This window comes from Antechinus flavipes, chromosome 1 (genome assembly GCF_016432865.1).
Source record: "Antechinus flavipes isolate AdamAnt ecotype Samford, QLD, Australia chromosome 1, AdamAnt_v2, whole genome shotgun sequence".
NCBI classification, from domain to species: Eukaryota; Metazoa; Chordata; class Mammalia; order Dasyuromorphia; family Dasyuridae; genus Antechinus; species Antechinus flavipes.
The window spans coordinates 340,051,492-340,078,399 of NC_067398.1; the positions used below are offsets into that span (position 1 = coordinate 340,051,492).

At 38.0% G+C, this 26,908-nt stretch overlaps 1 long non-coding RNA gene across 1 annotated transcript; it reads left to right on the top strand.

Annotated features, from left to right (window-relative positions):
- The first annotated feature begins 1,656 nt into the window (after positions 1–1,656).
- LOC127543363 (uncharacterized) lies at positions 1,657–26,655 on the top strand. The gene is made up of 4 exons (XR_007949220.1): positions 1,657–1,948; positions 12,430–12,545; positions 14,521–14,629; positions 25,676–26,655. It is a non-coding gene; the product is annotated as an uncharacterized LOC127543363 (long non-coding RNA).
- The last annotated feature ends 253 nt before the right edge of the window (positions 26,656–26,908 follow it).

Consider the following 26,908-nt stretch of genomic DNA (forward strand, 5'->3'; position numbering starts at 1 on the left):
GACTTTGCGTGCGCGCACGCACACACACACACACACACATACACACACACCCTTCTTGCTTCAGTGAAGAAAAAGGAGGGGAGATGTGAAGTCCCTGCATTTGGAGACTTTAAAGAAGAAATGGTAAAAATCTCTAGGGTGGGGGGAGGGGAGAGAACAAAAAATTATATGATAACTTTATTATCTATTTAAAAGGAATAGCAAGTTGTACACAATAGATCTTAAATTTCACATGCAATCATCTTTTTTATTATACTGTTATAGAAATACTTGTTATAGAAATTCCCCATTCATTAAAATAAATAAATATGGGGGGAAAAAGAAGAAGAAGAAGATCAGAAAGGTTGAGATATTTTTCTACCTGTAGGCTGGACCAGAGGATTTGAACCTTTGGTTTGAAGCCTCCAGGTCAGTGAGAGAGTCCTTAAATTAGAAGCTTGCTTTCCTACTCTGAGGTAGATGGCATTAGTGCGCTTGTTTCACAGACAGGCGAACTATCCAAAGAAAAGCTTTCATTCCTCACTGTAGACTTCTCTGATTCATTTACAAAGGCAATATTATTGGGATCTTGTGGATGTTCCATCTGGGGACCCCAAGATTCTAACCTAGATTGCTGTGGGGGTACTGATTACAGAGAATCCCATCAGGACACACTGTGGCAACATTGAAACTCTGAGAGAGCTGGGTTTACGTCTTAGCCATGTCAATAACTCACTGAGTGAATTTGGGGAAAATCTACTTTCTCCTTGCCTCAATTTCTTGGGAGTGATAAATGGGAAAATCAAATAGGATAATGTGTACATAAGCATGTTATAAACATAGAGCATCATATAGGTGCCAGGAATCAGTTATCGTTGATATCTTTTAGTAGGTTAGGGGAAGCTCCTGGATCTATGATATCACTGATATATAGAGCTCCACAATAAATAAATTCCCTTTACCCATGGAGGTAGATGCCTTTTATGCAATTTATATTCAGAGAGTTAAGTTAATTTGCCCAGGATCAAATATCCACTTTGCATCAGAAGTAGGACTTGAACCCCTGTCTTCCCCCATATAATACTGGACTTGAAAGTTCAATGTTATATCCACTTGGCCACTTGGGTGCCTAGTAAGTATTGTCATCCCCATTTTACAACTTAAGGATCTGAGACTCCGAGAGGTAAAATGATTTGCCAAGATCCCTACTGAATTATTAGTTTATAAGTTTATACGTGTATAATATATTAGTATTATACTATATTATAGCATAATATAGCATATTATTATACTACAATAGTATTATAATTATATATAATAATTACATAATTAGTATACATCTATATATATAACTTATAAGTTTATAAGATTAATCTATAAATCAGTATATAGATTTCAGACTCTGAATGGACATCAATCAATCAAGCATTTATCAAGGACTTGCTATTCCACAAACACTGTGAAGCACTGAGTATACAAAGACAGAAACAAACGAGTTATGTTCTCTTAGAAAAGGCAATATAGAGCTTTGGAGTCAAAGGGCCTGGGTGCAAAACCTGCTTCTGTCACTTCCCATCGGTGGGACTTTGGGCATATCACCCAACCTCTCAGAGTCTGTTTCATCTGTAAAATGGGGAGAGACAGACTAGATTCCTCAGTTTCTTTTCCGCTCTAACTTAGTGATGATACGGCCACGCTGATTGATAGTAATTTAGACTGGGATTTGCCGACTGCAAGCCCACCCTGGCCCTGACCAGGCCCTCGTCGTGCGCCCGAGCCTGGCCACCTACAGCGCCCGCGGGCATCCCGTCCCCGCGGCTGCCTTCCCAATGGCGAGCAGACAAGGCCGCGCCGCTCCGCAGCCCGGGCCACAGACTCTGTTTGTTCAACAAAGAATTATGGCTGGATATCATCTCCCCTTCCCTTCCCCGCCCCCGCTCCTGGCTCAGTGGGAAGTCAGAGGAAAGAGGTAACTCTGCCGGCTTTTTACCGTAAAAGCCATACAGTCAGTGCAAGCGACTAATTAGAGGGATAATGTATCGATTTAACCTCCAGAGCAAGAGGGTTTGTGGTGGAGGGGCCGAGCTCTCGGGGAGGGTCTGGGCCCGATGCGGGATGGGGGAGGGGGTCTCAGTCCCACACACGCCCTCCAGAAGTGGGGGAGGGCGCTCGGGGAGCAGGAGGGGGAGATGGGATTCCCCTGGGATTGGGGGGAGCCCGCCATCCTGGGGGGTGGGGCAGGGGCTCGGCGGGTAGCGTTGGCGAGGCGTTGCGGAGGCCGGGGGCGAAGAAGGGACGCTCATTCTTCCTCCGCCCCTTGGGGAGGGGTCAGCCCGGAGAAGGGGAGGGAGGGGGGCCTCGGCGGGCGAGCTGGGGGTGCGGCGCGCCTGTCACATGTCAGCCTCCATGTGAAACGGCTCCGATGCTGCTGGAGACACTCGCCCACGCACCCCTCATTAGCTGTCTGAGCTCGGGAAGGAAATTAGCATGACTGACTGGAAAAGTCTTAACCCCGATTTGAAAGGGAAAGAGAAGGAAAGGGGGGAAATACACACACACACACACACACACACACCCCATACACATACACACATCACATCCTCCCCCCCACACCATATACACACATCACACACATACACATAGACACATTATACATCACATACACACACACACCCACACACCCCATACACATACACACATCACATCCTCCCCCCCACACCATATACACATATCACACACATACACAGACATATTACACACCACATACACACACACACCACACAAACACATATACATACACACACATCACATCCTCACACACACACACACACACACCATACAAAAACACATACACACACATCACACACCACACACTCTACACACACCATACAAAAACATATACACACACATCACACACCACACACACACATACACACAGCACATCCTCCCACACACACCATACACACATCACACACATACACATAGACACACCACACACACACCACACACACACCACACACATACACATACACACATCACACACAACCACACACAGAGACACACATCACACACCACAGACACACACATATACACATCACATCCTCCTACACACACCATACACATCACACACACACAACACATCACACACATATGCACACATCACACAATGCACACACCACACACACCTTATGCAGACACACATATACACACCCACACACATCATGCACATACACATAGAGGCATCACACACCACATATACACACACCCCCATACACAGACACACCATACAGACACACACACATACACACACATCACACACACACACACACACCATACCCCCACCCCCATACACCCACACACACCCACACACCAGTGGAGTGGAGAATAGAGAAAGAGAAAAGGTGTTCGCACAGGAAATAATGAGCCGGCTCTTCTGCTGTGATCATTCTGAATTTTTAATCTCTCCTGAAACATCATTGTGATGCTAGGTTGGGCCTTTGATGTAGTTTCTCTAAGTACAGATTTTAAGAGATAAAAGGCAAGGGTGAGCAGTTTTCCTGAACAGCGTTTGAGATGGTGAGCTCCTAGGAGAGAAGCCAAAGCGGGGATTCCTGAAGAAAATGGGGAGGGGGAGACAGGACAGAAAATGGGGCTCTGGAGAATGAAAAAGATAATAAAATAATAAGGAAAAAATTGTATAATTACAACTGGCATTTTGATGGTACTTTAGTTAAGGTTTTCAGAGCATTTTACATTCCAACATATGATCTGAACTTCGCAGCCAAACAATGACTTAAATTTGGCATTGAATGTGGAGGTTGGAGCATAGAGGTGGGATCCCTGCCCTGTCCAGATTTTCCTCCAAGCTCCCTGTTCCAAGGTTGCGCTTCCATTCCTGAGGACCTTTCTTCCTCCATCCCCCAGCCTCCATGTGGTCACAGGGAGTGCTGAGGAGTATGCTCCCAGGCTGGGGGAGGGGTAGGCACTTATCACACTTTTGGTATACACAGAAGTGCTACTGGGAACTTGATTCACAATTGTGCCACAGGTACCCACGGCTATGTAAAGCTTTTAAAACACCAAAAAAACTTGGGAGACAATACAGAGTAGGAAGTTTTTAACTGGGGTGGGAGTGGGTGGGAGATCTATGGAGAGTATTCAGGGGGTTCATGAACTTGGATGAGCAAAAAAACTACATCTTTATTTCAATATACTGTCTTGATTTCCTTGATCTTATACATTTAAAAACATAATTCTAAAAATGGCTTAATTAGATTGTTAAAGGGGTATCTGACATACAAGCTCTAAAGAATCTTAGAATCTCAGAAATAGAAGGAACCCCAGAAATCACCTAATGCCTTCTCTTACTTAAAAAAATGGCCTGGGGTATATATAAAGTTTTGAAATATATATGTTCTAAAGATAGAAAGTCTTTTATTCGATTTCCCATTTTTGAGAGGATGAAACTGAGATACAGAGAAGTAAGCTGCCCAAGCCCACATAGCTGAAAGCAACAGAACAGGGATAAGAAGCTAAGACTTCTGACATTATCCAATTTACTTTCCACTATATCCATAGTTCTGTGAGCATGAATGTAATGATAAAACTCAAATGCACGTATGTATCTTCTTTTTTTCATTATCCATGTTAATATATATAGATGAGAGTACATTGTATCTAGAACACTCATGTAATATACACTTACATACATATGCCGTGCACTATATGTCTGTGCAAGAGAAACATAGCCATACAATACCCACAATACAATACACATCCATATACACAACGCAGAGAATATATTTTTATGTGCTCATAGACACGGCTGCCCCTAGATGAAATACAATATTCTCTTTTTGTTATATTGTGAATCCATCAAATCACCTCTACTAAGATCTTGAAGGATATAGGGCGTTATTGGGATACTATGTAGTTCCCTCTATTCTTTCCATGTATAATCTTTAAGTAGCTAAGCAACTTTGGCCCCCTCAGAGAATTGTGAAGAAAAAAAAAAAGCAAATGACAGAATCTTAAGGGAAATATAATTATTTCATTCCTCTCCCCCTGCCCTCCCCACCCTCCCCCGGAAACCCACAGTTGTAACAAACATACCTCAGATCCAAATCCTATTAGCCGATCAGTGAGGCTTTTTGGAAATACAAAATTTCTACTAGATTGGTGGAGGATTCTAGATGGGTTGAACTTATGCCATAAAACCAAATCTTCTACCTCAAAAATACATAATTCCCAATTAAATGAGTAAATCCCTGGGGTGACAAATAAGAGACTGAATCCCTTCTGTTCTTAAGGAATGCCAATGTGGGATTTGAAATGACATTTTCAGCAATGATTTTCTGTGCCCCAATCCCAACAGCTGTGAAAGGGAAACAGCCTATGGAAAGAAAAATATATATGTGATTCTGGGGAATGGTATTTCCAAAAGCTGAGATTTCAGCAGCTTTCCTATATAACTGTCCAGTTAATTGGCTATATCTATTCATAGGCATCCAATCCTTTGTCCAAAAGTCCTTCAAAGCATTAGATAGAGCTGACTAAGAGAAAGGTCCTAGTGGTAACCTGGAGAAGGCAGAAGAGTAATCCCTTTAAAAGAAATGCCTCGGATTTACATAAGGACTTTGTTTTTTTAATTCAAGGGGTTCAGCTGGAGAAGGGTACATGGCACACTCCAATGCTAATTTCCACTTTCCATTCCAATCTCCCAATTTCTCTGATTTTAAGTTGGATGCTTGAAGAGCTGTCAGGCTTAAATTTAGCCCCTAAGAGCCAATGTACTCCTTACCAATTATACTGCCCAAGTCAAGGGCTGGGAAAGTGGGAGGGGTAGCATCTCATTTTGTTCCCAGACTCCAAAATCTTGGGCTGTGTCTACACTCACAACCTGGTCTGAAAAACATAACAGGCTTAATTGAATCAAACTACTGATTATTCTGAAAAGAGCCTATTAGGAGCTAATTACGAATCTGCTTTGGATGGAAATCCTCTTTCTGTGTTTCCACCCCTCACCCACCCCCAGACTAGTGTGTGTATAGACACAGCTGTAGATTGCCTGTCTCCCAGAGCTGCTTTGAGGTTCCAGTGAAATTATAGCCTCTCAGAGTAAGAATGGAATCAGAGTATTCAGCCCCAACTCTCTCTTTTTCTTAGTTCAGGAACCCCCACTCCAGTGTCCTAGAACAGTGGTCATCTAATCTTTCTGGAACCACATTTCTATAGCATTCCGTTATCAGAAAGAAAGTTCTTAATACGGACATTAAATTTCCTTCTAGTATGACTTCCTTCTGTCAGCCCTAGTTCTGTCTTCTAGGGCCACCCAGAATAAGTAATTCTTCTTTCATATGATAGAGACCTCAGAGGTTTCTGCCCCTACTTTAAAAATAAGGATATTGAGACCAGAGTGTTGGGGTAAAGTAATTTGCCCAGAGTCACAAAGATAATAAGTATTAGGGGTAAAATTTGAATCCAGATCTTCAGTCTTGAAAACATCTTTCATGTCCATCATGCAGTTTCTCTTCCTGGGGATAAATATCAACGGTTCCTTTAAACAATCCTCATAAAATATTAATTTGAGTACCCTCATCATCCTGGTTACCTTTCTCTAGAATAATTTTATCCTGTGTTTCCCTTAAAATGTATAGCCCTGAATTGGACCTAACACTGCTACGTGGTTTACTAGAGAGAGCTAAGGATAGGAAGCCGACTAAAAAATAGGGACTGGTCTATATCACAGATAATACTAACATTAAATTTGCCTGATGCTGAGTCAATATCAAGATACTAGCCTGTTTTCTCTTAGAGCCACAACCAGTCCCAGGATATGAGCAGCTGTAGGGAGTCTATAGGGAGAGGCAGTGAGTAACTATGCTACAGTGTTCCAAACTCGACGTGTGTTTAATTAAATAAGGCCCCATTTGTTCATACAGTGTCATCACCCGAAGCTCTAGCAGATGCAGGGCTAATCAATTTCAATACACACTAGCTGAGGAGCAAACTAGTATGAAATGAAAAGAGCTCGTTTTGTTAGATTTCCTTTCATTGTTTATCTTATTAAGTCAAGATTTTGAGCCTTTATTAAGCATCTACTGGATGCTTGTCAATCCCTCTCCCAATGTCAGGAAAAGAGCAGATAAAGGTTAGGTTGAAACACTGAACTTGGCGTCATAAAATTTGGTTTTTATTTTCAGCGCTGCCATTTAACTCTGGTATTACCATGAGCAGGTCAATCCCCTTTCTGGAACTCAGTTTCCTGATCTGTAAAATGAAGGTATTTCCACCAGACGGCCTCTAACTTTCCTTCTAGCTCTGATTCCTGATATTCTGCAAAGCAAGTCTTTCAGTGTCATGAGGAATTCCAGTTTGGAAGTCAGGAAATAATCATTCAAATGCTTCCCTATGCCACAAACTTTCTGCATGATCACTTCCTTTTCTGGGCTTCCATCTCCCCAACTGTGAAATGAGAATATTAGACTGGGTGGTCACTATGGTAGCAGTCTCAGAGGTGCTTTTCAGTTCTAAAACCAAAAAAAACTATGTTTCTATGAAAAGTCCAGTCATATGGATAGTTTAATCTATGACATGGCTAAAATCCATCAACAAAATGGACATTAATCCTAATCCTAGCAGAATAAGAGCTGAGGTTAACCCTGGGTATCATTTTTTTCATTCTTCAAAGGGGATTGACAGTGTGCATTATATACTGAAACATCACTAGAAAATATACCCCAGAAATGGAGTGCATGCCCAATTCAATAAGTATAGCTTTCCTAATAGCATAGTATAGTAGACACAACTATGGGAATCTGAATTCAAAGCCTACATCAAACACCTGCTAGTTGTAGCTCCATGGGCAAAGCATTTAGCATCTCTGAATCTCAAATTCCTTATTTGTGAGGTAAATGAATGTAATCACAGCTATAATTTAGGGTTATCATGAGGATCAAATCAAATAATGTGTGTGGAGACCTTTGTGAATCTTTAAAAATTTCCACTTAAGTGTTAGCTGCCATTAACTTTGACACCTTTATATAGGTTGTCACCTTTTCATAGATAAGTGATAAGCAGACCAAGCACATTTAGTCAGTTAATGAATGAATTCTAAGCAATCTACATAATACTTAACTCAAAAGAGGGATATGAGACCTTAGACTAGTAAACAAAAAGCTTTAGGCTAATAGTAGACCTGGGATCTGTCTGGGATGAGAGTTGATGTTGCCCTCTCTGGATCATCTATGAAATGAAGGTCTCAGAGACTGGGTTTGTTCATTCATTCTTTCATTCCTTGAGCAAATATTGATTCAGTTCCTACTGTGCACTTGGTCCTTTTGAGGCTACTATGATGAATACATCATAATCCTTCTCCCAAGGCTCACAGTCTATAAAATGAAGGTCTTGGACATTAGGTTTGTTCATTCATTTTTTCACTCAATAAATATTGATTCAATGCCTATTGTGTGCTAGGTTTTATTAGGATTACCATGATGACTACATCATAATCTCATTTGGTTTGTTCATTCATTCGTTCAACAAATATTGATTCAGTTCCTACTGTGTGCTAGGTCGTATTGGAAGTTACTATGATGAATACATCATAATCTTCCTCACAAGATTCACAATCTATAAAATGAAGATCTTAGATATTAGGTGTGTTCATTCATTTATTTACTCAATAAATATTGATTCTGCTCCTATTGTGTGCTAGGTTTTATTGAGGTTAACTTGACGATTGCATCATAATCCTTCTCATTTGGCTCACAATCTACAAAATGAAGATTCATTCATTCATTCAACAAATATTGATTCATCTCCTACTATGTGCTAGATCCTATTGAGGATAGCATGATGAATACATCATAATCCCCCTTCTGACATGGCTCACAGTCTATTAGTGAGAGCCGACACGGTTACTCTCATGACCATATAGAAGTAGAAGGTCATAAGTAGAATATTAATGGAATATGATGACATATAAGACACAGATTAAGCTGTATAAAATACAGAGAAGAAATGATCATTAGTAATTAAGACATCAGGGAAGTGTTTTTGAGCAGGATCTTAAAGAATGGGTAAAGATTCAGTAATCAAGGGAGAAAGAGGGAATTTCAAGTAAAAACAAAGGTGTGTGTGTGTGTGTGTGTGTGTGTGTGTGTGTGTGTGTGTGTGTCTGGAGTAAAATGCCACTGCTTTTTGGGATAACCGACCTCTAAGATCTCTTCAAACTTTGGGTTTCTGTGTTCTAGTTCTATTCTGGGTAGTTGCATTTTCAAGTAGAACGGGGATCATTGGAAATGACGAGTCTTCCCCATCTATCCTCACTCCCACCCCCATCTCATAAGTAATTCTAATTGTTCCTTCAGTGCTCAGCACATCACTGATTAGCATACCACTGGAGAAACTACTCCAAAGTCCCATGGGAAGGCTCTCAATCCATGTTAGAAGACAAATTGGCAGAGATTTCATGGCCCTCAAGAGCAATGGTAAATGGGACTATGACACTGAAGGGATGATGGGGAAGTGAACACTTGTTTCCATGAACTAATGTATTTTACATTATTATAAATCATGACTTTCTAAATAAAAAAATACATTGTGTAACTTCTCTGTAATATAAACATCAAGGGCGTTTAAACATAAAATCCAGTATATTGTTTTAATGTACCTTATTTGAAATGTGAAGCCAAGTGCTAGGAGATAAGGTATCATGGTGACCATTTCCGCATTGAATGTAGCCCCAGTGGAAAGAAAAGAATTTATTTATGATTTCAACGATTGAGTTGCTGAGTGTAAGAAGGAATATGTATTTCTATTGTGACTCTTTGGGGTAGTTTTAGAATGTTTTAATGGTACTTAGGTGAGAATGCTCAGAGAATATTCCCAATTTTGAAGATTTTAGGAGGCCACAAACTTGGATAAAATTCCACTTAGGAAGCATGTGGAATGATTGAGAATTTAGGTAACTGATGGAGATAGACATCCCCTAGTCTCCATTCCATCACTGAAATCAAAGTATTCTGGGGTCCCATATCACTCTCCATGAAACCATATTGATATTCTCATGAGTACATAGTATTAATGATAATAATGATAATGATAATAGTTTGCTTTATATAGTTCCTTAAGGGTTTTCAAAAACATGTGAAAAAATATGATTCCACTTATCCTGACAACTCTGGGAGGAAGGTGGTATTATTTTCTTCCTTTTAGGGATATTAAGTGACTTGCCCAAGGTCACACAGCTATTTAGTTTCTATGGGTGGATTTGAAGCCAGATCTTCTTGAGTCCAAGTCCTGCATTCTCTAAACTGTGCCATTAAATGTCTCATAGTGGCCATAAATAGTTATGGTTTGATTTTCAATCACATAGGATTGTCATTTTGGGAAATAGTTGCTAAAAGAAAAAAAAAGCTGAAATATAAGCTTTGTTGATATTTTTGAAAAACATTTTAAAAAATACTTTCTCCCATGATGTTGCTTGATGTCTTAAGAAGTTTAGACAGCATTATTATCGTATTGTGAGGTATTTTCCAATCTGGGAGAAGCAGAAGCTGCATAGCCTCAAGGTGTCATGCATGGCTAGTAGGTTGTCTGACAGCTGTCTGGGGAAAAATCCAACCTTCCTAGCTTTTTGTCCCATCCGGGAAATGCCTAGGTATCCCAGAAGTATAAGCATTTAGGCCAGTTATGCAACCTGGCCAGACCAGGTTCTTCCAGGTAGAGAGAGATTGTTGTCACAGGAGGAAGGAATAAGTAGGAAAAAGAAAATGGATTTTTTTCGTGGTGGTGGTAGTGGGGACTAATTGATGATGGTTATTTTGGTAGTCATTTCAGTAGGAGCAAATAGGAAGATTGGAATGGTTTCTCCCAGTAGATGGAATGAAAGAAATAAGCAAGTGAGATAGTTTGTCATAGATCTATTATGTATCTGGGAGGAAAGAAATATTAAAATGTAGAAAGTTAGAAATCAAAGGGATCTTACCCTAGAACAGAAACTTCAAAATACTAGAGCTTACAGAGGCCTCAGAACAGAAGGACTGGTTTTTAATGGGATCCAAAGACACCCAAGGTATTTGTCTGTAGATTTCAGGGAGTATATGAACTGAAATAGGAAAAAAATACATCTTTATTTTTGCTAACCTCTAACTGAAACTTAGCATTTCCTTCAATTATTCATAGAGACAATAAGTATCTTTCTGAGAAGAGGGTCACCAGTGTCACCAGATTGCTAGAGAACTTCACCACACAAAAGGCAAAGAATCTCTGCCTTAGGACATAAACAGATTAAAAACTGCTTGATCTAGGAAACAGAGGGGATGCCAGGCTTACCAGAGAGATATAAAAATAAGAGAATCGTGAGAGACCAAAATGGGGCCACATGCTGGAACATCTGGACTGTCAAGGTGAGGAGAGTAGGTCCTGCACAGGAATTAGTGAGAAAACTACTGCAGTTTGTGGAGGGAGACAATTAGGGTTAAATGATATTACCCACCTCTTTGGGAGATTAGTACGATGATATTGCATGGCAATATTCTACAACAATATATACATCACTACTTTCATAGTAAAAAAATTTTCCTACCTGTTAAGGACCACGCCTAAATGTGAAGGAGCAGGTTGGTTCTCCAAAAGCTCCCACAGCTGTGAATCATAAACGACCCTGAAGGAACTGCAAATCAGCCTTCACTGACACAGATGTTGCTTGTGAATTGGGAATGAAATAAATTGGAGGCAAGAGGAGAGAGGTCAGAGAATGCAACTGCCTCTCAGTCTCCTTTGATCCTTATCATCCTCTCACGTGAAGGGATCCATTCTACAAGTCTGAGTTAGATCTCCAGCAGCCACTGGCAGGTGACTCCTGTATTACAACACCTTCCAAGCAACCAATCTCAGCAACTAAGATAGCTCTGGTTTGTTGTGGGGTTTCCCCTCTTTTAAAACACTTGATTTGGGAGATGAGGAGAATTGTTGAGAAAAAATAAGTAGGACACATATCTAAAATGAATGATGATGATGATGGTGATGATAATAATAAAATCTATTGTATTATGAGAGCTGGCCTTAGCATAAGGCTGAAGTACTCCCTCTGACACATTAGCTATATAACCATTTGTGAGACATTTAACCTCTCGGTTTCCCACCAACTATAGACAAATTGGCAATTTTCATCTGTGAAAAGAATGTTTATACTGGGAGTTACCTACACTGCTGAAATCATAGGTCAAAATCATGTTCTAAAGACTTGTATTTTAATATTTTAAAGTTTTTATAATATAATATTTTAAAGTTTATTGTTTTTCCACCAATGGTGCCATGAAATAGGTTTTGTTGTTATTGTTAAGTTATTTTAGTCATGCCTGACTCCCCATTTGGGTTTTTTTTTTTTTTTTTGGCAGAGATTCTAGAGTGGTTTGCTATTTCCTTCTCCAGTTCATTTTGCAGATAAAGAAACTGAGGCAAATAGGGTTAAGTGACTTGTCAAGGATTACACTGCATCAGATTTGAACTCTGAAAGATTAATCTTCCTGACTCCATCTAGCTGCCCCATGAAGTATTAGGTAGGTAGTACAAGTATTGTTAACACACACACACACATACATATTTTATTAAAGATGAGGAAACTGAGGCTTATAGAGCAAAAGAGAGATGATTATAGTCATCAAAGTGATTAAATAGATTCAATACATTGGTACTACTTGATAATTGCATTATAGCTTTATGATCCTGGACAAATTTCTTGACCTGTTTGAGCCTATTTCCTACTTTGTAAGATGACTATAATATAAAGGCAGCCAGTGGGTGACATAGTAAATAGACTCTGGACTTGGGGATCAAGACCCCTTGGATACTTATTAACTTGGGCAAATTATTTAACCACTATTTTCCACAATTTCCTCAATTGTAAAATGGAGATAACAGCAATTCCTTCTCAAGATTGTGGTGGGGATCAAATGAGATAATATTTTTAAGTGCTTTGCAAAGTTTGAAATATTTATATAAATAATGGTGGTGGTGGTAGTAGTAGTAGTAGTAATGGTAATAGTAGTAGTAGCAGTAGTAGTAAATCTTGTAAACCAAAGTATTATTAGAATATAAACTCTAATAATTACCAAAGAAGCATCCATTCAGCATTAAATAAACCTATTTTAAATACTTCCTGCTCAAGACAGATTAAAACCATGCTTTCTATCCATCATGTCTTTCTGTGTCTCTCTGGCTGCACCCTGAATTTTCTTCTTGGATGTTTTCACCTTCCAACATACTTTAGTCTGATCTCATACCCACTCCCACCCCATGGTCACTTGACTAGTCTATCAATATTTTGTTCTTCTAATGATTTCTCTGCAGTTGGTCCCTCTAGACCTCTCATTGCTTTTACAGCTCAGCTCTAATGTACAACAGTCCTTCCATCACAGACAGCCCTTGACCACATCAGACTGCCTCATGTTTATGTGGGTGTGGTATTTTTTTTTTCCTTGTTGCTTGTTATTAAAGAACTGAGTGCCCCAGAAAGATGCCCTCCCTCTTCCCCATTCTGTCCTGCTTTGGTGTTCTAAATAAATTCCTGCTGGATTGTAATGACATTTACTGAAACTACAAAATGTGATTTTGGAATGATCTTACCCTTAGTTCACTATGATCCTTTGGTGATCCTTTGGTGTAGGCTCTTCACTGTATGGATTTATCAGTAATTTTGTTATTCATTTGGTTTGGGGATTTTAAAGTATTTTGAGTAAGAGTTGAAACTGACTGATTCCATAAGTGTTGACAAATAATAATGGCACAAAAGAAAGTTACCAAAGCAGTCCTGGATAACAGTAATAACAACAACAAAATGATAATAGCAATTGATATTTATGTAACCTTAAGCTTTAGGGGTTGTAAAGCACTTTATCATTATTATCTCATTTTCATCCTCACAACAACCCTGGAAAGTAGATACAATTATTATTTTCACTTACAGATGAGGGAATTGAGACAGACATTGTAACTGGACTACTGTCTCATAAAGAGTAAATGTCTGAGAAACTTGGGTGATTCTGATTTGGTCAGGTAGAGGGAATCAAATATAAAACTTAATGCTCTTTACAAATAGGCTCTTCTCTGCCTTTCCAGTTTTCATAAACTTTTATTTCCCTCTGCACACTCAAATATCCAGCAATGGCTTACTAATTTTTCCTCAAATATGATGACACTCCATCTGCCATTTCAATGGTTTTACACAGGCAATCCTTGATGCCTATTATATTCCCCCTACAAATTTTAGTCTCTTGAATACCTTGCTTTTTTCAAGGCAAAGTTCTTTTATTTTCTGTAGAGGGCCTTCTAGTCGAGTGAATCCTATTGAGTCTCTCTGTAGTATTACCTTCCTTCTACTGATTGTATTTATTGAATAGATACCTATTTATTGTATTTTTACCTTCCTTTATATCCTCAAAACTTAACATAGGGCCTTGAACATAATAAGTATTAAAATGCTTGTTGATTAATTTATTGATCAGGTGTGACTGATTCTCTTGATTGTTTTTTTAGCTCCAAGTCCTCAGACAGAGATAGAACTTTGGCAGAATATTCAATGTTCGTTTTTTCTCTCTTCCGGAATTAATTTACCCTCAATTGCCTCCTTCCAAAAGAATTTCCAGTAAGTATATATAATATATTAAACCTATGATTTTCAGTTTATTTAAAAAACAAACAAGTAACCATTTAAAATAAAGGTAAACATATTTTCACTTTGCAAAGAAAGACTTTAGAAATGTCATGAATAAACCCAAGGGTAAAAAAAAAAAAAAAAAAAAAAAAAAACATTTTAGAATTACTGCCTTGAAATTACCCTCTTATAAAAAAAAAAAAAAAGAAATTACCTTCTTGTGGATGATATAACCTAGGTTGGGGTGAGGAATAGATTTAATACCACATCTTCTGCCCGAACACTCCTCATGCTTAATTGACAAAGCTACTAAAGACCTGATTCCATTCGTTTTAGCAGCTTCCCCTAACCACAACTATGAATTTCCTGGCTCCATGAGCCTTATCCCAGTCAGGTTTCCCTAGATTTTAACTCTATGATTTATTGCTCCATGAAAATGATGGGACTGGGAAAAGGAACAGAGGCAATGTGTGCCCTGAAAACAAGTTCATTGATTTTTTCATATGCAAATGACCTCCTCAAAGTCTCACATCCTTTACAAGGGGAAACAGCCTACTTATATTCTTTTGCAAGGAGCAAAATGATCCCCTCAAATCAGATAGTGGCTCACTATTTACAAGGCACAAATTCAGACAGAATAGAATGCACACTTTCACCTATATGTAGTGTCTCCCTACATTTTTCACAAACTGCTCCCAGTTCTGTTCTCCAACTAGCTCTGTCCTGGCCATCAAAGATCCCATGGGTTCAAAGATCAAAAGAATAGTTTGTCTTCCTTGTGGATTGATAGGACAAGTGAGACTAAGCAGAATTAGAAGCAATAGTTGGAGGATCACAGGAGACAAAGTTAACCTTGATGTCAGGGTGGAAATGTCCTAACATTTAGAGATCTTGAAAAATATACTGAGATACTTGAAGATTTTATGGGTTCCCTCCCACTGCAAAGGTCCAAACAAAAGTTGAATGAGCCATTTGTCAAATATATAATATAGGAAATTCTTATTCAGGAATATGTTGAACTAGATGAAACTGTGAAGTCTTTTCCAACTGTTCTGAGACTCTATGACCATGAGAATACCCAAGGTAAGAGGCACTGTCTCCATTATCCAGGTAAGGGGAAAAATAAAAACATTTACCATGTTGACTTAAATTCTGTCTCAGTGCACACGTGTGGCTTAAATTGATAACAGGGAATGAAATAAAAGGAGAACAACTATAGTTAGCTATAGGTTCTGTAGGGGTTTTCTTTCCCTTCATTGAATTAGATCGATTGTTAACACTTCCTATTTTCCCCTCATACACCCTCTCCTTCCACTTCCCCTCCCCCCCACCAAAAAAAAAGAAAAGGAAGGACACAAATAAGCCAAACTACTTGGGCTGAATTTGGCCATTTGAGGGGGGAACAATCTGTTTTGTATGTATCTGAACTCAATCCCAGGTAATAATCCATATCTTGAGAGAAAGCTGGTAGCCAAATGGCCCAAAGCAGCCCATGAACTTCCTTACAAGTCTTACTGACTTCTTCTCTGACAGGAAGCGAAGCAAGAGTTTAGCCGATTGGTTCCTACAGAATCACAAGGTTGTCAATATCAACGGAGTTCTCATCAGACTAGTCCAGAATTTTCTTCCCCTAGGAAGCCCTTGCTGCTACAGAATCCATGGTTGCTATGGAAGATAATGAAGGCAATGATGGCAGCTGGAACTCACCAGCTGATGGGAATTCAGAAGAAACTAGTGGGTGGGGTCTGGCACAGCTGGTCTAGAGATTTGCATACACCTGTAGAACAGTAAGTATGACAAATTGAATTCCTCTTATCAGGGTTAATATCCTGTTACTCACCAGGTAATGCAAGCCCTGGATTTTTGACCTCCAGACTTCATCTCTTACTGCCTACCAAATGACATCTGATTGAGTTCCTTGGTTTTGACCCAACTTCAACGTTTGGCTAGCAGTCAACAACCCTAAGTTACCAACTATAACTCTCCCTTCTCTTTTTAAGTCAATAATATTTCCTGGATCCAGGAGCCCTGGATCACGTCAAAATCATATAATATTCTGTTCCAACCCTTACACTGTGGCCCACCCACACTGAAATCTCTCTCCTGAACTCCTTGGAGGCTACATAGCCTATTGGGATCTGAGATGGAGGCTACATAATATAACAGAAAGCAAGACTTAGGAATCCCAAGTGAATATCTTTATTCAGCTGCCATCAATAGCAGAACTTTTTTAATTCAATATTTTATTTTTCCTCATTACATGTAAAAAAGAATTTTCAACATTCATCTTTTAAACTGAGTTCCAAATTATCTCCCTCTCTTCCTCATTGAGAGGCGAGCAATTTAATATAGTCATACACATGGAATCAAGCAAACCATGTTTCCATATTAGTCAAAAGAAAATATAAGCCAAAATAAAAACCTAAAAAATATAAAGGGTTTTTTTTTTAAAGTATGCTTCAATCTACATTTAGACTCCACTAGTTCTTTCTCTGAGGATGGATTGGATTTTTGATAAGTGCTTCAGAGTTGTTTTGGATCATTGTATTGCTTAGAATAACTAAGTTGTTCATAGTTGATCATCTTACAGTTTTTAAAATTAAAAAAAATACAGTTTTAAAAAAAATAAAAAATCCAATTAAAAAAAATTTTTTTTCCAAATATATGTGAAAATAATTTTCAACATTCATCCAAATTTTTCTTTCTTTTTTCTTCCCTCTCCCCTCCCCAAGATAACAAGCAATTTGATCTAGGTTAAACATGTATAATTCTTCTAAACATATTTCCATATTTATCAGATCATCATACAGTTTTTCTATGACTGGATACAATCTTCTCCTGGTTATACTCATTTCATTTTGAATCAGTTCATAGAAGTCTCTACAGATTTTTTGAGAGGATCTAACTTATTTTTAATATCACAATAGTATCCCATCATAATGCTATATCACAAATTGTTCAGCCAATTCCCCAATTGATGGCCTTTCCAATTCTTTGCCACCAGAAAAGAGCTGCTATAAATATTTAGGCATAGCTCCAAATTACTCTATATAATTGTTGTCTCGTTCACAACTCTACTGACAATGTATTAATATCTCAATTTCCCCACATCTCCTCCAACTTTTATAATTCTCCTTTTCTGTCCTTTTAGACAATCTAATAGCTGTAAAGAAGTATCTCAGTGTTGTTTTAATTTGTATTTCTCCAAAAATAGGGATTTAGGGCATTTGTATATTGCTATAGATAACTTTTAGTATTTCATCTGAAAACTGACGGTTCAAATTTTTTGATCATTTTTTCAACTGGAGAATGAATAGCACAATCTTTTTAATCTTTTACAATGCAAAGGGCCCTTACTGAGCCATACTATCAAGGAGATAAGGATAGTCCCTATAGAAGACTTAAGAAAACTTAACAGTCTAGTAAGTAATTCAAATCTAGAAGCTATTAAAAAAATAAAATGATATATGCATGTTTCAAATACTGATGATCTTTATATATCTTAAAATTCTTTCTTAGGCCTGTAAGATCACATATCCTCTATGATTTCTTCCACCATTTAAAAAATGGATTAGTTCTTATTTATGTAACAATCCCATTTTTAACCAAATGCACAAGCCACTCTGTCCTGTACCTTGGACTGTTTAATACATGATAAATTGTTATTTTTTAAACTATTTAATGGAGCATGAAGAACATAATAGAGTTCAGACCAGATAATTGTTCTCGGATCAATAAAGATAGCGAATGTTTAGTAAACCAATCTCCATGCTGGGCTCTCCAGGCCTCATTTATCCTGATCCTGGCCTTCTGTGCCTATCAATCCAGGCCATATTTAGCCAAAGCAAACACTGGGTAAGCTCTGGAGACATGGTGGCGGCAGGGCAACAGAGATGGAAATAGCCCATGGAAGGAAACCACATGAAAAGAAGCTTGAGTGGGCAAATGAGGGCCAGGTGGTTCCCTAATAAACAGCTGGCCATCTTCAGGACCCACTCAAAGAGACATTTTCAAAAGTCTGCTTTGAGAAACTATCCCTGGCATCAGACCAACTACTGCTGTATCTTATGCAAATTGGGAAACACGATCCAGCCTGGGAAGAGTCCCAGCAAGGGTCAGAAGGTTGGCTTCTTTTAAGTAACAAGATTCGTTTGAACATATTACCTTCTGGTCTATGGGCTTGTATGGAGCAAGTTCCTGGAGGAACCACTTGTCATGGTCACAAGAGAGGAGATTCTTTTAGCAAGATTTGGACAAGATGATCTCAAAGTCTCTTCCAGCTCTAAAATTCTAATATTTTAGGAGCAGAGTTCGATTAAATCCCAGTCTCACTTTAGGGTTTTCTCTTCTTTTTCTACTCTGTACTTGATATTTGTTCACTGACTCCCATAATAATTGGGGCACAACCCCTTATTTATTTTCTCTAGTCTCCTTTCTTTCTTCTTGGATTATTTAGAAACAGAGCTTGAGTTACTCTTGAAAAGGTTTTTACTAGAACTTAAAGGGACAAAAGAGAAAAAAAAATCTTGGGATTATTGCAAAAGACCTGTGAGATGATTCTAGGAAAACCTCATTTCATAGATAAGGAAACTGAGGTCCACATATTTTCAGTGATTGAACAGATTTACAGAGCACAGAATGGTCTTAGAGTTATAGAACAGAACTTTTATTCAATAGATTTTTGATTTACCATAGAAGTAAAGATTCTGGCTTGAAGTAATGCTATTCCAGTCTCCCTTGGATTTGTCCTTGCCCCTTCCATAAGGCCAATTATCAATTTACCTCAGGAGACACTTAGGAGTGTCCACTTTCAGGTGTACCTCTAACTGGGTGCCTCAGTCACTCTCCTTATTCTAGACCAAGTCCATGAATGTCTGAAGTCAAGGCTTCTGGCCACCATCAAGCTGTCATATTAGCAAGTCTCTTTTCATTTGAGAAACAACTGTATTATGGCACCTTTGTGGCTGTGGACAAGTCATTTTCCTTCAGATTTGATTTTCTCATCTAGTAAATTGTTCTGAATAAGGCACTTTAATAAGCCTTACAATGCATAGAAATATGAGTTATTATTTTTCTTATCACTACCTCCATTCTGTAGAGTGAGACAATTCCCACTCAGAAGGAAAGAGACATTTTTTCATAGCCTGTCACTTTGCTTTCTCTGGGCTCCAGTTCTCAAACTGAACTGGAAAAAACAGCTGAAGATATTCTTTGGGGAGTTCATGAATGAATAGGAATGGATGGGAAATGAACATGAATGGAAAGTAATTTGCAAGGGGAATATAGACAGTTATATGTCATTAACATGATGGAATCACCTTTCCTTTCACCAGTTATGTTTTTCAGGAAAAAATTTACCTCCCCAATTCAACTATCTTTTTCCAAAATCTATCCATAGTAGGTACCAACATATCTATCCAGCATTTATACTGATCTGCTAGCAACTATCAGGTTCAGATTGAAAATAATTCCTCCAATTTTCTTCTGTGTTCCAAAAGGAGCATAGCATCTCTTTTTGACCAACACAGTCCTCAGTAATAGGTGACGAATGTCACAAGTTGGACAGAGTAGCTCAGAGCCAATTAAAACTTAGCCAACTTGCTGGGTATGAAAGGAGGATTTTTAAAAACTAGTTTTTTCCCCAAAAACTGCTCTTGAATACAGTTTCAACTATACCTTCATCTAAAATTCATAGTTTTGAGAATGATTTCTTATCTAATAACAATAATAACAATATCTCATCCTTATAATTAGAACTTGAAGAAGCATATTTCTGCCAACTTATCTGAAAGGATGGTAGTAACAGTACAATGTCCATTTTATTGATGGATAAACTGAGGCTCAGAAAAGTTAAGTGACTTGCTCAGGATAAAAAAAGTTAAAAGTAAGATTTTTTTTCTTCCTCTCCCTCTTTATCTTCTACATTTGAGGAGTTGGCCAAATGAGGCTTTTTACCAAAATGCTGGAATTTAGAAGGTGTTAACAAAGTTTTTTTGGGGGTTTTTTGTTTTTTTTTTTTTTGGTGTGTTTGTGTTAATTTTAGGGGTCTTTACAATTAGGGTTAAATGACTTGCCTAGAGTCATACAACTAGGAATTCGGTGTATCAGCCTGGATTTGAACTCAGGATCTCCTGACTCCAATGCCTGTCCTGTATCCACCATGCCATCTAACTACCCCTAGGTGTTAACAACAGTAACACAGAAAAATATGAGCACAGAATCTAAAAGAAAACCTACAGTTTGTGTACCACAGTCACTACCCTGCAAATGAACTCCACCTCAACTCCACCTCATCTGCCACCAAGTAAAATAGTGTCAATAGATCACAGGGTGTCTATCTCCCCAAGTCACAATTGGATTAATCTTAAAAAGTTGACATGGGAGCAATATCTTGTCAAATTTGTACTGGAAATTAAAAAAAAAATGTTGGTTCATGTCTCTCTTCCATGTCCACATAAAATGTCAATTCCATTACTTCTATAATCTTCCTTACAAACCTGCAGTCCTTTTCATTCCCACAGTCACTTTCTAATTCGTAGTCCTTGTTACCTTATTCCTTGTTTTTGGAATAATCCCATATCTTTACCTTTTGTAATTCATCATTTTTATAATGCCAGAATAATCTTGTTACCGCAGTAACAAAAAGATTAAATAGCAATTATATAGTACTTCAAATTTTATAAAAAGCTTTACAAATATAATTGCATTTTATCCTCAAAACAACCCTGAGATGTAGATATTATTATTATTATTATCATTCCCATCTTACAGATGAGGAGACTGAATGAAAAAGAGCTAAAAATGAAGCACAGAGACCAAAGTGATTTTTGTCAAAGTGTAAGTGTCCAAAATTAAATTTGAACTCAGGTTTTCCTAACTCCAGGTCGAATACTCCATCTACTGTGCTACCTAGTTGCCAAATTTATATCTGATAATCTATTGCTTCTCTTCTAAAGCACTGGGTCACTCTTCATTGTCACCCAATTCAACAAAGGAGAATTGAGTACATGTTGTTTGTAGAGTGTTATACTGGGTTTTAGAAAGTAATGCAAAAGTAATGCAAAGTAAAGAAAGTAATGTAAATATGAGCCCTGTCCTCATAAAACTTGGAGTTCAGGAGAGAAAACATGTGTAGAATAAAATCAGACTCCTAATTTTAGTAAATTTGATTCCATTCTACCTTTCCAAGCTTATTTTATTTTACTTCTCTTCTGAATTTATATTATAGCCAAACTGGACTATGACTTGCTCTCTCATCTCATCCTATTCTTCCTTGTCTTTATAGGCATTTTCTCTCGTTTGTCCCACCTTTGTCTTCTGTCATCTTGCCCCTACAGTTCAGATGTCACTTTTCCCCTTAAACTTAATCTGAATGTAGGACCGTATTGGAAGGGATTTGAGAGGTCAAACAATCCAACATTCTCATTTTATAGATGAGGAACTAGAGACCTAGAGAGCTTAAAAATGAGTTTCCCTATTCACACAGCTAGTAAGTATCAGAACTAGATGTGAATTCAGGTGCTGAAAGTCTTACACTTGGGTGTTACCAATTTCACAGTGGTTAAATAAGGTAGATATTTCTAGGAATTAATCTGGAAAAAAAGATCTGGGGGTTTTAGTGGAATATGATATGATGTCAAAAAAAAAAACCCAACTAATGTAATCTTCAACTGCATTAAGGCAGCTATGGCATCCTGAGCCTGTGCTGTAGAAATAAAGATTGGTCTCACCTCCTTTGAGAACACAGAAAGTGAAAAATCGAGGTTGAGAGCAGGGGAGACTGCTTAGTGAGCTCCATTTAAGAGGTGTCACACAGTGTTTCTGCAGATGATACAATTTAAAGTACAGAAATAATTGCTTTCTTCTCTTCAAAGTTTAAAATGTCTCCCCCAGGAATGTATTACTGAGCACAAGATCTTTGCTAAGAAGGTTTAGACACAGAAGGAGAACCTTTGAAGTCAAGGAGTGTCTGGCTAATGACTTTATTTGGTATGAAAAATGATGAAACCATAGAAAAGGTCACCAGAACTTAGGAATATCTAAGCATACTTTACAAATCATATTCTTCATGGTCCTTCATATAACTTGAAAATTATAAAAAGATGCAGCTGCTCTGTGAGGTCACCAGGCGCTTCCCCTTTCTTGGAGCTAAGGATCTCACCAGAAAAGAGATAAAGCAGAAAGTGAATGTCTCATGTGGATATACCACATTAGAATGGCCCCTAAGAAGCTGGTCAAACAAAATACCATCTGTTCCTGCAAATGCCCCACCTGTAAAAAAAAATGGGCATTTGAATTCCCTGAGTGCCTTCCTGCTTATCAGAACACTGACAAAGAGAACCAAAGACATATGATAGCAATGGACTTCCCAGGAAGCCAAAACAATCACTCTTTTAGTAAGCATTTATTAAGCATCACTATGTGCTAATCACTTTTGCTTGGTGCTGGGAATACAAAGATAAAAATGAAATTTTCCCTACCCTAAGAAGCTTGCATTCTAATAAATGTAGCTGCCTCCATTCAGAATCATGAAGACTTACTCTTGTTCTGTGAACAATCAACCAAAAGTTGTCAAAATTTGGCCAACCTAATTATTTATTGAGAGTTACTCATGAACATCCTTCCATGTCCTTAAATACTTCAGGCAAAGCTGCTGCCCGGCATTCTGCCCATAAGAATTAGTCAATAAACATTTATTAAGGGCCTACTGTGTGTTAAACATTGTGCTAAGCACTAGGGATGTAAAGAAAAGCAAAAAAAAAAAAAAAAAACCTTCAGGAACTGCCAATCTAACAAAAGTGGAATGTATATTATCTAGTCAACATGTCTCCATAGGTCTTCTTGAATTACATTGCTTACTAAGAAAAGCAAAAATAACAAATTTGCTCATTCTTTCAGTAAGATTTCTGTCTTGTTTAGAACCCTGATAAACAAAAGTGTGCTTGAAGGCAGGCTAACCTATGATATATTAACAACTATACTTGGAGTTCAGAAGATCTGAATTTGAATCGTAACTCAGACACTTCCTAGCTATATGACCATAAATATGTTACTTGCCTTGTCTCTGTCTCAGTTTCCTCATCCCTAAAATGGTCTAACATTATCTCTGACTTACGCCAAGAGACTATTGTGAGGATGAAACAAGGTAATCCATGTAAAGCATTTTACAAGTCTTAAAACATTATGATAATATCCATTGTTACTATTATTATGGACACAAATAGATTGGTACCCCGATTTCATATTGAATGCCAGTCTCAGTTCATAAGACCAAACCCCCATGATCCAGTTAGTAGCTATTGCTTAAAGTAATGATTCCCTTTGGGAATAAAAGAGTAAGCAGAAATACTAATTATTAATTTACTCATTGCTCTTTCATCATGAAGGTAATAGCCCACATTCACCCTTTATCCAAGGAGACCATAGAGCAGTGTTTCTTTTTCTCTAAGAGATGGATACCCAAGTCTTATGTACAGCTGGTGTATATAAATAGCTTCTAATGGCAAATCATTATTTTAAAATATTGAGGCCTAGAATGGTCAGATACTAGACTAGAGAGGCAAAGTTCATCCCCACAGGAAAAAAAAGGCAAGGGACTGATGAGGAAACCATAAAAATATTATTTTTCACAAAGCAGAAAAAATCTGGGAGTAAAATGTCAAAAGACTTGGACTTGGCTCCTCCAATTACTAGATTAGTGAAGCCTTGGTCAATCACCTCAGTTTCTTAAACTATAAATTGGAGATGGTCCTTATGGTACAATTCTCACAAGCTTGTTGCAGTCTTCTACCTGGAAAAAGCAGATAAAGGATGATGGATAGATGTTATAAACAGCCCCAATGATCTCTTCTCTAAGATTCGATTCCAGACTCCTTCCTGTGCCTTGAACAATGCATTCCATCTCCTATCTGTTGCTTTTTTTTTTTACTAGCTGCTATCACCTACTTCTTCACCCCATATCACCACTCTTTCCCCATCCCCAACCATACTTTGAACATTCTCTTTCTATTCTCCATCCCCTGATTTCCCTGATTCCCTTATAGTCTTGGCTAAAAGCACATTTTCTACAAGAAACCTCTCTTTCTCATTTATGGTATATGCACTAGCCTTCCCTGAGATTATCTCCAATTTATCCTATATATCTTAGTTTTACATGTTTCATCCATTTTCTTTTGTTTTACAGCAACATATATAGTTGTTTGCATGCTGTATCTCTTCCTACTCCCAATATGGAAGTTCCTTGAAGGCAGGAACTACTTTTTTATTCTTTTCCCTATCTCATCTCAATCTCTCTCCATTTAGTATAGTGATTCTTAATAATAGCTAACATTAACCTCACACTTTCTACATATCAGATACTGTGCTAAGTGCTTTACAGTGATCTCATATCATCCTCACAAAAACACAGGAAGTTAGATGTTACATTTCACAGTTGAGGAAACTAAGGCAGACAGCAGTTAAGTGATTTGCTATGTACTATGCTAGTGCCTGAAATTGGATTTGAATTCAGGTCTTTCTGATTCCAAGACTAGTGCTTTATTCACTGTGTCACCAGCTGCCATACATAATAACCGTTTAATAAATAATTGCTGATTATTGAATTTAGGCTTGAGATGAAAAAACACCTTAATAATTAGAGCTACTTAAATATGGAAAATATTTCCCTGGGAAAAGAATGGATTCCCCCTCATGGGAAGATTTCAAACAAAGTATTTGTGTGTTACATAGTAGAGAGATGATTCTAGTGCAGGTTTGGACTAGATAAGATATCCTCTGAGGTCCCTTCTGTCTCTGGGATTTGGAATTTTATGTAATCTGAAATTAGCATACAAACATAGCCATGATTATCAGCCATCACAGAGTAATCATTATGCGCATCTTAATTATGGTTTTTGTAAAATATTAAAAATTATTGACTTGCTAAAGTGGAAAGGGCAGGTACACATCAAGGAGCTATGATTATATTGGGAAGTCATTAATTAAGGTAAATTATTTTTATGAATAAAGATATGTTGTTTGTTGTGCTTTTTGATTCAGCTTCACAAGTCACAGTTGCTGCTTTTCAAGCTAAGTACTGAAAATGGACTGCCACATTAATAATACCTAATTACTTCAAGTTGTACAGCAGAACAAGGTTGAATTAAAGTCATGGGATGACAGAGTTAGAAGGGACCCTAAACCTTTGAACCCAGAGCCTCAGAGCTGGAAAAAGAGGCCCCATCTACAACATAAAGTGGTAGAACTTATTACACAGAGGATGGAGACCAGCATGGACTTGATCCATCATCTGGCCCAGTTCCTTCATTCCACAGAAGAAAAAACAGAGGAGAATGAAAAAAGAAGAAATTTGCCTACAGTCACGTAATGAGTCATGGCCGGAGCAGAGACTTTCGGCCATGAGTCCAGCATTCTCTGCACTATCTTCCCCACATATGGTTTTATAACCCAAATCCGTCGGAATGATTATTTAACACAGTAACAATGAAATGCTTCCTGACACTTATCTGCAAAGACACTGCTATAATTAATTTCGCCTTTGCAATGACTGAAAGATTGGACAATAATTACATGAGGAGAAGGTGAGTCATCTATATTTGGAAGAAAATTTAAAAGCCCTATTTGCCTATGAACTACAACATGTCATTATTGTCCTGTCAAACAGCCTTGCTTTTGATTATGATTTACAGTGGAACACCTGAAATTGTTCCTCTTATACAGGGGCCCCCAGAAAAACACTGTTAGGTTTGAGGCACTCTGGAGTGAGGACCCCCTCAAAACTAGAGTTTCTAAGCCCCTACCAATGTATTTATTTCTAACAATCAGCCAGAGTACACATTAATGGAAAATAAAACACATTTAATGGGACAGTATAGAAATTAACAGAACAAGGAAAGATCCCTTCATTTCCACAAGGGGTACATGCATCCCTATCCCTGCTTTACTGATGAAGAAATTGTCTTAAAAAGGTCAAGTGATTTAACAGAAGTCAGTAAATAAAAGACTGGCCTTAAAACCTAGGTCTTCTGACTGTAAGTCCTTCACTCTTTCCATTACAAATACTCCCTCTTTAATTTTTTTCCTAAATGTTACCCCTCCTTAGGGAAATGGCCTTTTTAAAAAATATCAACACAAGCCCATAAGCATCATTTAAGAGATTCCCTGGTTTCTCAGACTAAGGAAGTTGCTTCCACTCAAGTCATATGATGAGACAGAGAAATCACATAGGAAGATAGAAAAGAACCATGAGATGTGCCGGATGTCCCATACTTC